Source organism: Lasioglossum baleicum, chromosome 5 (assembly GCF_051020765.1).
Source record: "Lasioglossum baleicum chromosome 5, iyLasBale1, whole genome shotgun sequence".
Classification (NCBI taxonomy): Eukaryota; Metazoa; Arthropoda; class Insecta; order Hymenoptera; family Halictidae; genus Lasioglossum; species Lasioglossum baleicum.
Genome location: NC_134933.1, coordinates 7,394,193 through 7,406,295, shown reverse-complemented (window position 1 = coordinate 7,406,295; position 12,103 = coordinate 7,394,193).

Genomic DNA, 12,103 nt, shown 5'->3' with positions numbered 1-12,103 from the left:
ACAAGCGATAAAAATATGCATATTATATATTAAAAGGACCCGTGATCTACTATAATTATCAAATTAATATTATTTAATTCTTTTGATTCTTTTAATTCTTCCGATTCTTTTAAGTCTTTTGATTCTTTTAATTCTTTCTCTGTGCCATTACTGAACTATATATGTTTGACAGAAATATTCCTGTTAATATTCCTGTTAATATCATCATTTATTAAATAGACTATACGCATTTTATGAAATAGTTATTTTGATACAACAAAGCGAAGCACTATAGTAGAAATATATATAATAAAATCCGACTTCTTTTTTTGTTTAATCCATCAAAAGCTCAAATAGTAAAAGCTTTTTTTAGCATTTTCAATATTTTATGTATCGTCCCACGTTCGTCGAAATCAAATGTTGAACGGTTTCTTTGTCGAAGTTGTGTTGCTGATTCATTGCGGACTTGCGACGCTTAAGTTTAGAGACATTGCCAACATTATTATTATTATTACTGGTGTGTACGCTATTCCTGACACAGAGGGCTTCGCCCTGGTTTAATTTATTATGAACTGACTGTGCCAAGTTCTTACTAGGACAATTATTGTACAAATTTTCTTACTGTTGCGTTTAGAACGACTGTGCAATATTTATGAGAGTGTACTGATATAGAGTGCACTGGTATATGAAAAATATTGGATGTATGTGGAAGTTTTTCCTTCAACTTTCTTTTTATTCATACACGACATACAAAATGTTACCAGTGGATAATAGAATTGGTTGTTTAGATACATCGATGGCAAACAAACAATTGCACAAAGGGGGGGTGTGGACATTTAACATAATTAATCCTCGATAGTTTTAATATCGTAGAACATGCCACGAACATAATTTTGAAATAAAGATGTCTGTTCTGGTTTGCCTGCTGCAACTTTATTGTTATTATTATTATTATCATTATTATCTGGCGGCGCTGATCGAACCCGAAGGTCGTTATCGAGGTTCCGCGGAAAACATCGAACAATCAGACAGGAAATTCGTCTGGCTTGTGCACGGAGCTTAACGAAGGACACGAGTTGTAAAGCGCGCGATTTCAGAAACGGTAAGTGCCTTTTTAATTCGACACACTGTGGCCATTAACAGCGATAAAATTGAATGAGCTTGTATGTGGCCATGTCTTGCCTCCGGTTCGTTAGCACAGCAGACACGCGAGCATCCCCGTGCGCGGTGGCAAGATTTCAAAATAGATTCGAAAGCGGAATCAGGTCAGGGTGCTCTCTCTCTCTCTCGCTCTGTTCCGCTCTCCCTCGCTCTCACCCTCTCTTTCTCTCTCCCACTTTTCTAGAATCCCGGAAAATCGGTCGAAACGCGTCTACGTTAACGAGTCCGCGTGCTCTCACGTCCGTTTTTAATTGCAAAAGACTTTTCAGAATGAACGGCCAACTTGTAACGGCAGAGAAACATGTTGAGTCCGAATAACATCACAGAAAAAAACAACAAAGCACGAAGAGAGAGAAAGAGAGAGAGAGAGTTATGCGTAACTTCGATTGAAGAGGTTAGACTACATTTACATGTAAAACACCCATCTCGTTCCTTTTATCTTTTTATTTTTTCTGTGATAAAAATAGTTCTTATTTTATCCAATTTGATCTTAACCCTCATCCGTCCTTCATTTCACGAACTGAATCTGTCCCTCAGTGTCAAATTGACACAGTGACAAAAGATCGATAAAATAACAAGGTGAACAGTTATTTTTCGATGCTTTTTTCTTCAATTTCCCATTGAAAAAATAAAAGTCACGAAGTTTCGGGAAAATTTACCTGCAAATAACAGAACAGCATAGCTTATTTCGGGAAAACTGTGTCAAATTGACACGAGGGACAGATAAGGGTTAAATTGGTCGACTTTAATTGTAACTGCTTTTTAATCCCCACACCCTCCTTGCGGGTAGAAATTTTCTAGCAATTTTTGTGTTTAGATATATTTTCCTTCTACGCGAATTCGAAATAGCACGGTTTACAAAACAGAAAGCAATTTAACTTTTACGCGGCACACTTCCGTCATGGTTGTGAAATATTTAGTTTTACGAGAATCATGTTACACAGGTTGATGAGCTACTTTCACCCTTGTATGTCCGTCCTCATAATATAGTTGTTCTTGTACTCACTGTAATATTTTTATATTGGAAGTGAATAAACATATCGAAAACATATACGAACTAGTAGTTTCATTTTAATTAACGATACGTCAAAACTACCCCTACGTGGGGTGGAGTCTCTCAAGAGTTGAAATACAATGCAACGCTAATATGCATATGCAAACGAGTGAAATATCACATGAGAATTGAATTTGCAACTATAACATTTTCAGGAAGCGTATGAAGATTAACAAAATGTAAAATAGTCATAGAACAAACATTTTCTGCAAAATGTCGGTGTGAGTATAAAAGTGAATGGCGAATTCTTAAAATGAATTTAAAAATTTCGTTATTTCAAGTTCGAATTACTAGTTTTTAGTGAAACGTTGCTTTTTAAAGTCCTCAAATTAAATTTAAAAAATGAGCACCAGAAGAAGATTCATTTTCAGCGTCGCTCATTTAATTTCTATCATGCTGTTTTGTTAATTTGATGCGCGTGTTGTTAGTAATCTGAACTCCTCTGAACCGGATCATCGGATGCTCCACGTAATCCTTCAATAATATTAATGATTTTAATGATTTTAATGTTATTAATGGGGGGGGGTATAATATAACAGGTATTATCAAAATGTTTTTTTATCAACTTAAGTCTTAAGTCACATCAGTTTCTAGGTCATTAGCGACATGTTTGGTTTAGGTTCCGTATTTTTAATCTTGGATAACGAAACATCCGTAACAATGACGATCTGAATATTTAAATCCTGTGATAACAGATGATCCGACAAATGTTGCAATTAATAGGATCAATACCAAATAGAACTTTTACATTTAATGTATTCTTTTGTATATGTGTACGGTGATCGGTAACTGGTGGTACAACCAAAAATGGAGTGATTCTACATAAGAGAATAAATCGAAAATGTAGAATAAAAAGTTCATGTGAAGCTTTGTTTTCGAGAAAATCCAGTTTGAAAATTCGGCAAACGCGCATGCTATTGAATAGGGATCACCTGACGCGTTTGTTCATGAGCTACTGGTCTCTAGTATTTATCAATTATTGTTGGCGTTTTGACGAGTCTTTGTTGCAGTATTGGTTGGCCAACTGTTAGGATTGTCACCCTTTTTTTCAAAGTGCGGCTATGTCACTACGTTTGGAACACAGGGTGTTCCAAACATATATGTATTTCCTTGCGAAGGGTGATTCCTGAGATCAATTGAAGTGATTTTTTCCTTTCCCAAAATTTTCTCAATGAGTTATTAACGAAAAAAAAACAAACCGATCATAGCGCGGCTAATTGATCCGTGTTTTTCATTATTAATTCGAAAACGAAGCCAGGGAGGAACATTTTCGCTAAAGAAAACATTACTTCAAATGACGTCAAGGATCTCCCCCCTTCCAAGAAAATATTACATTTTTGGGACATCATCTAGATGTCCTAAGAGATAGATGTTTGACTCCATCTAGATGTCCTAAGACCTAAGACATAAATGTTTGACTTCATCTAGATGCCCCAAGACATGGATGTTTGACTTCATCTAGATGCCCCAAGACATGGATGTTTGACTTCATCTAGATGTCCTAAGACATAAATGTTTGACTTCATCTAGATGTCCTAAGACATGGATGTTTGACTTCATCTAGATGTCCTAAGACCTAAGACATAAATGTTTGACTTCATCCAGATGTTCTAAGACCTAAGACATAAATGTTTTACTTCATCTAAATGTCCTAAGACCTAAGACATAAATGTTTGACTTCATCTAGATAGTCTAAGACATAAATGTTTGATTATATCTAGATGTCCTAAGAGACATACATAGATGTTTGACATCATCTAAATGGCTATGACATAGATGTTTGACTTCATCTAGATGTCCTAAAACACCCCCCGGAAATCTTGAGCGATTACACTCAATCTAAAAGGAATAAATCTATCGATAGGTTGAACGCGTAAACCGGAGCTCGCGTAAACGACTCTAACGGCAGGCTTGCGATATACGTCCTCTCGTAAACACTTTAAGCAGGAGATATCATATCCCGATGGAAACAAATATCCGGTCGGTGGCGTAATCGATCGTTCTCGAAACGTCGCCAATCGGCCGGCGGTTTTTCGCGTTTACCGTGAACAATGTTCGACACTGGACAGTAATTGATTATTTTGATTATTTTCGCTCATACCGACACAGCATCCAGTAATATCAACGTCGATGACGTTAATTGATATGTCACTACAGCGGTGATGCAGCTTTTTTTAGAAAACCTGTGAATATAATTGCTTTCGTGATTGTTTTGCAACTATAATTATCTTAGTTATCGCGAATAGATATCGCCGAACAGAACTTTATAGGATAATCATTCAATAAATAATTACCCCAGCTATTATCCAATTAATATTATTATACTTTATTAAGTAATCTCTAATTATGTTTCCGTATACTCCACTGCTTGTCGGCATTCCACAATTGATTTCTTGTTTCAACCGTAATCAAAATTGTAAGCGGTTCGCGGTTAATGATTAAAGAGTACGTAATTGTTCGTAACTATATTGGTTTCGATTATTTTGAGACTGGCTCTCCCTTCCAAAAATGTCGCATACATGAATTCCCTATGTGTTCCACCATTTCATCCCACAATATAGCCGCTACGAAACGTGACGTGAGTCAGACTCGACAGGACTGCAAACGATTAACATCGAGTAGTTGAACGGGGTAAAATGGGGGATGAAAAAAGAGCAGGGACACGGATGTCAGGGGGGGTAGAATAAGAGGAGGTCTGACCCCACTGTTTACAGATGCATTCTCGTTTTCGTCGCGCACGAGATGCGACGAGCATCGGGGCGCACCAGTCGACGACTGCCAGGTCTCTTCAGACTTTCCCTGGTAATTCAGTAATGGTCTTACGGCGAAGTTCATAATAACTGACGCAAATGAGGGGGCCTCGTAATTAATTCACGCACACTTGCGAACGGAATAAGGGAGACGGAGAAAAAGTTACCAGACAGAGAGAGAACGGCAAAGCATAAGAGAAAGAGAAAGAGAGAGGGAGATGAATATAGAGAGAGAGAGCGATGAGGGTAGGAGAGAGGAAGAGGGGGATTCAGAGAGGATAGGGGGCGGAGGACACGTTACCCTATGCCGAGCTTGCGTAACCTAGTATCTGCAAATCCTATGTTGAAAGCTCTCCCACAAAGCAGTGAATCAACGCCGTTAATTTGTTAAGTGTAAAGTGAATCAAATCAGTTCGCAGTACCTGTGTACCCTAGACGCGAGCGCTGCCCTGGAATTCGGGCTTACCGCGAAGACCGTCTATAAATTATTTCGACGATTCTGGAGGCCGGGTGAACCGCTCGCATTCAGCCTGCTAAAAATGTTTCCCCCTGACCCGCATCTCTCTCTCGCGATACACTCCTCGATGACACTTTTTCCTCTCGTCGCTTTCCCTGTTGATAGTCACGCTCGCGGAGTGATGCTAGAACAAATTGGATCTCGATGAATGCAGTTTTTATTTCCTAGATAAATTTCCACCGCGCTCAACTCGACATGAAAGTCCGCGTCCTGCGGCTAAATGTAAAACATTGAAAAAGAAACCAAGAGCTACCACATTTTTGTGAAGATCAGGCATCGATGTAAATATCTTCCATTTTCTTTCACGTATTCTGCACGAATTTGTCCGTCGCGTTCGATCTAATTTTTATGAACGATTTTGCTACTCTTGGGAACTTGTTGAAAAAGTGTTCAAGTTCGTTTTGAAAAGTGTTCGCGCATAAAGACGGAATTTATCCAGTTTAATTTGATTGGTGTTCCAACAGCAATTTTCGTAAAATAACTACGTATAATTGAAATGAATGTTAATCGTCGAATTTTCTTGCCCAGGAAAACTGCTGTAAGCTTCTAATTGTATTGGGGAGTCAGAAAATTCGATTCGGAGGATCTTAACTTTCGTGAGCTGCTGTAGATGGTTATTAATAGACTACGGATCTTTATGCAAATGTTTATTCCTGGAGATTGAAGTCACAAATAGGAATTACTTCTCCCTATTAAGAGTTCCATCAGATTCTAAACAAGGCGAAAATTTTATCAAATCTTATTAAATATCGTAACCGACGTATAGATAATTTTGAGGTTGAAACAACATAAACAGCAACATTGCATATGAATGTACTATGAGTCTGTTAGTGAGAAAATTCTTGTTATTTGAAGTTTATCATTAATGGCGTTTCAAACATTTAAAACACGCTGTATTCAAGAGAAAAACAGAGAAGCGAGTGTGAACGTAACGGTGAAGGAAATGAATGAAAATGGATGATAATTACGCGATTGTAATACGCATTAAAACATTGAGACAAAATTTTCTAATTTTATCTACTTATGGTGATTATTAGAGCGATCTAATTATAAGTGATATATTTTTCGTTCCGCTGTATTTCGAGCTTTGTGTTCGAAATTAAATTGCATTGTGTTTAACGGCGCAACTACCAATTTAACGGTTCAATTTCCCATTACTTTGCGAAAGTGGTTTCACATAATTGTAATGTAAATCGGATACAACGCAAAATAAGTGATAAACTCAGCCCTTTTAAATTTTTTACTTGGATAACTTTTATAATTACTGGCATACTTGTAGTAAGTAATCGCATCCACGTTCGGCCGAGACTAAATATTTAAATGAAAGAGGAGTATAAAATATTCATAGAAGATCGTAAACATAAATTTACCTCGACGACTCAATCATTTATAACGGAACAGAAATTAAAGTAATCGTCCTCGGGTACATTTTTAAAGCGCGCACATGAGCACTGCAGAGTTTCAACGAATTTGTGAACGATTTCAGCTTTTTATGAATAATATGAAAAATTAAATTCATGTTATTATAGCTAAATTATAGCAGGAGCCGGATGTTCTTTCAAAAAATTCATTTCTCCCAGAAATTCTTTCAAGAATTTTTGAACGATTTAAGCTTTCTATGAATAATCATTAAAATAATTCGAATAGAATATTCGATTAAAGCTAAATTATAGCAAGAGCCAAACTTTCTTTCGAAAAATGAAAATATTTCACTATGTACGCCGATCTCCACTTGCAGCCAGAGTTCTATTCACTATATGTATAATTCGTAGGAATATTAACCTGTTCACCGGGAAATACGAGTTAACTCGGCATTTGAACTTGACCCAACTCCCGACCATTTTACACTTTTCTATTCATTTACCTAGAGATTCTTCTTAGTCGACTCTAATTACGCTTATGCAACGAGCATCGAGACTGCGATATTTAAACTGTGGTTGCTCGAAAATCTGAACGAATTTCGGTAAAAACGTAATTTACGTAAAGGCGGTGAACCGCCTCGACACGACGCACAGTGGGCACGATTGAAGAAGCACGCGACATGTTTGAATAACTCTTAAACCACTGAAAATATTGCAATGAAATTTGAGCTGAATATATAACAAAATATATTCCTTCTCAATGATTTGTAACTTAATATATTTCACATTTGTTCACATTTGTTTTTATTAATTTCTTTAATTGAATTATTCTAACCAGTATTATAAATCATTTATTCTATAATGTATTTAATATATATATATATATTTTTTCGCTATTTAATGCAAATAGATAAAATGTTTAAGTTTTACATTATTGAGAAAAATTTGTTACTATTGGAAATTGTCTCGGAATTGAAATATAAACAGAAATACAAAGTAGAATATTCAGTTAAGTTATTGTATTATAAGAAAATAAAGCATATATATGAGATTGATGAGCGTAAACAGTTACAATGTTACTTATGCACTGTCGAAAAGAATTCGTCAAACTCAACGCAGTCAAAATATCAGAGATGAAAGACTGACTTATTTACTGCAAAATATAAACATTTCAAGTGCCGGAAATCTATTCAACACAGTTCTGTCAGTCTTTCAGAAGCTGTATACTTGACGAATTCAGCGCGTAGTGCGCGTCCGAGCGCGGACAAGATAACGCGACGCGGTTGTCTTCAGACAATAATATCTTAAAAAATGACTCGAACTAGGAAATAATTTTTGTCACATTATATAGAGGAAGGTTCACTGAAAAGGTCCTTACTTGTTAAAAAGTGGGCCCTCCTGGGATCTGAAAGATAGCGCACGTCAAAGATACAAATTGTTAACGATTATTTTCATTTTGCTCAGTATTTTTTTTTTAAATATGTTATATATCATAATTGTCAATGAAAAGTATGATTTCTTATCAATAAAGTGTGCATTTTAGAAAAAAATTCAGGGCAAGAAGTTGATCACAGTTATCAGGACACTTTAAGAATGAACAGCCAAATGTAGGAAAAATCGATATTTCTAAACTGTCTAACTTCATGCGTGTATCACAACTAGAACTGCTATTGTATTTGATTAATTTTATCATTTTCGTGGTCGGCAGCCATTTAGAAATCGATATCAATTGAAAAAATATAAAAATTAGAAAATTGATTTTCTCGCAAAATGTCGCGTGATTGTTCAATCGAGCTCACTGTGCGACGCGACGGTGAAAAAGATCGATATTTTATAGAACATCGAGCGATTTTCTAAAATTCTCTAGCATTACGGCAATATTTACGCGCGGTTGCAGATATTTACAAACTGGAGTATCTCATGTATTAATATATCGTTTTTATCGTGGACATTGATTTCACGTTTGTTACACCCCTTTTTCATTACTAAATAAACGCAGCCGGGCATCGGCTATTTATCCAGCCCGTAAATCGTCATATTATCGATTTCACAATGGTCGTGTCTCGTTGCGCGGACTACTGGGCCATTTAACGCCAGCCATCGAACTGATTATTTCCGGCAGCGCAAAACATGCAGCGTAAGGAAAAAACTGTGTACAATGCAGCTCGGGGCCACGATATCCCCTGGCGCGTCGACCCCCCATTTGTAACCTGGAATTTGATATAGCTAGCCGATAAAACGTGACGCGGAAGCAGTTAATTTTCGGACCTTCACACGACGGAGAGGGGAGGGCCAGGGGATAGACGACGTCCCCCTCAAGTTCGGTTCCGGCCGCCCATTTGCCAGACCTAACCCACATTCGCAGATTTCTCGGTCAACCGGCTCGAAATTTAATCAGCTATCAGACAATTCGATGATGGATATCGAGTACCACGTGGAAACCGCTCGCTCTATGAAAAATTCATCGACCGAGACGCGGAATTAATGTCGGGAAACTTGTTTCCCCCTCCCCCCCCCCCGAAAGTTTGCTGACATGGTCTGAACCAACCCTCCCGACGAAATTGTATACCGGCACCGAACACGAGATCATTTTTACGGGACATCGTGATGTATGCAGTCGCTCCCGATAATGTTCGAACGTCGAGCAATCACTGTCCTTATAATTACGCTGCCGATCTTTATGCAACACGTAAATCTTCTGCATCGGCTGCGAGAAACAGGAGTTGGACAGAAACGTTTCCATTTCGATGATTTTCATCGGTTATCGGACAATTTGTTTAGACGTCCTTGATTGTCAACGAGCGTTGACTAACATGTCAGTTGTGCAGGCTCTCCTTTTTGACTGCGGATTTTATGCATTTATGACAAAAATGGGTACGTACAATTTAAAACAGTGGAGGTGTTAAGAAGATTTAAGAACACCAGTGTTTTAGATTCACCTTAATAAGATTATTAAAAGAAGAATGAAATTGTTATTTGGCTCCTGTGTCTTGCAATCAATGCAAACATTTTTTATTTTGCATAAAGATCCGCAGTCTAATTATAAAACACAACATAAATAAAATTTACCATAATTTTTTCATGTTCCCTTTGCACTTTTCGACAGTGTGACGATTAAAGTACGATGCAATAAAAATACTGTTGATCTTCCGACCTTGGAATTTAAGGTTACATAGATGAGTCTACAAAGCAAAAAATACTCCATTCAAATTGAATAGAGCTTTATTCAACGGTTCTCGTACGTGGCACTTAATCAATTTATTCTTCGTATCGAGTTTTTGTATCTGGGACCACTGTTCGATTTTTAACCGACTTCGAAAAAGGAGGAGATTACTCAATTCGATCTGTATGTCCCGATGGGCCCTTGAAAACAAATTTTGCATTTTTTCATTCTTTGCGATTTTTATTGCAAGTAACCAATAAGACCAAAAAACCATCCAACGGTGTTCTAGAAATTCTGCTCGTTCCACTAAAAAGTGTGAAATAAACAAATTTTATTGAAAAAAATTAAACCGGCTTTGAAAAAACGCACTAAAAAGTTAGAAATAATTTCCGAACTTAAATACAATACAATCTTTTCGGACGCGGCGCAAAATTTAAAATTCTGCAAATGACAGATGTTGCTGATTATGATTTCATTGGAATATGGTGGACTTGGAAATCTGTCGGTGGGAAGAAAAGATACATTAATATGTGAAAGCATGTAGAAGAATTTAAGGATTTTCGTAATTTCCAGTGTCAAAAATTTTCAATTTTGCGCCGCCTCCGAAAAGATTGCATTGTATTTAAGTTCGTGTGTATTCACATCAATTAAATGGAAATTATTTCATACTTCTTAGTGCATTTTCTTAGTGCGCTTTTTCGAAGTCGGTTTAATTTTTTTTTATAAAATTTTTTTCTCGTATGCACTGTATTCTCCTTCACAGAGTTTCCTCCCACAAACCAATTTATCGTGTAAATGAAGAATTAGACGTGAACTAATGGCAAGTTACTGTTTCGTTGCCCCAGGAGTTGAGAAATAAGACGAGCTTGCCGGTGCCGATAAATTTCTCCACTTCCTCAAGCTTGGTTAACAATGTTCCGCCGAAAATTTAACGCAGTTAGTGTATGCGGATTATTTGGTTATGATTAGGTCGCGAAGTTAGGGACACCAGAAGAATTTCCACTTTAAATCTCGACTTTTAGCGAAGGCTTCATTCCCTTGTAATATCGCGGGAACAGGGAGAGAAAGAAAAAAGGAAAAGCTGGCGGTAGGGTACGTATTTCATACTCTCCACTTCTCGGCGAGTTTACAGGAGTTTCGAGGAGGAGACGGTTAAAAGAGAGGGGAAAAAAGGCGAGGGAAAAGGAACGGTACGAAGAGCGCCAATGTTACCAGAACTTTTATGTTATTTCAAGCAGCAGCGTTACGCATGGCCCGCGTTGCATCTGACTTTTAAATACGCGTGTAGGCGTCGCGAACTTCCGGGGTGCGCGAAACTTTCCCCGCGAACTGTCCGGGATTCTTGAAAGGAAACGCGGGTTTATCGCGGAAAGATGAAATTCAACGCCTGTTACTCACGTATCCCGCGCGCTGATCCTCCAGCGTTTTATTACAACCGAGCCGGAAATATTCGTGGGAGGAAACGCGATCGGTTGAGACTCACTGACAATTACAAGAGCGTTCTACCGTGAACCTTCGAAAAAATCGAATTCCTTTTACAGTCTCGTAAGGGGATTTTCTAGTCTATAATCTGTAAAATTCGATGGTTCGTGAGAGTGACATGTAAATTTCTGTTTGCATTTTCTTACAGTTTAATATCTTTAAAATTTATTCGCAACACATTATACATATGTATGTGCCCATAATTATAAAAGTGGTAAAGGTATGTACAATATTTCTTGTTTCGAGATATTTCAAGGATTATATTTGAATGAATTAAAAAATATTTTTATGTTGAAGTAACGAGCATCTAGTTTATCTAATTCAGTTTAAAATAATGTGATGTGAAATAACTGATAAATTGATTTTTTAAAATTTTGATCAATTGGAAAGCTTAACACTCACGAATTAAAATTAAGTTTCTACTTGTTTTAAATCTTCATACACTGAACATATTTTTCACTGAAAAATGATATTTTTTCAGTATCTTTTGTTCATTCTAGTTCACGCGCAACATCTAAATTGTTATAGATAAAGTGTGTCCTACATTTCTTGTGTCTGATGATTAGACAGCGAATCTTTATGCAAAATAATTCCACCTGAATTGCAACAAACCGGAATGAATATAAATCTATGCTC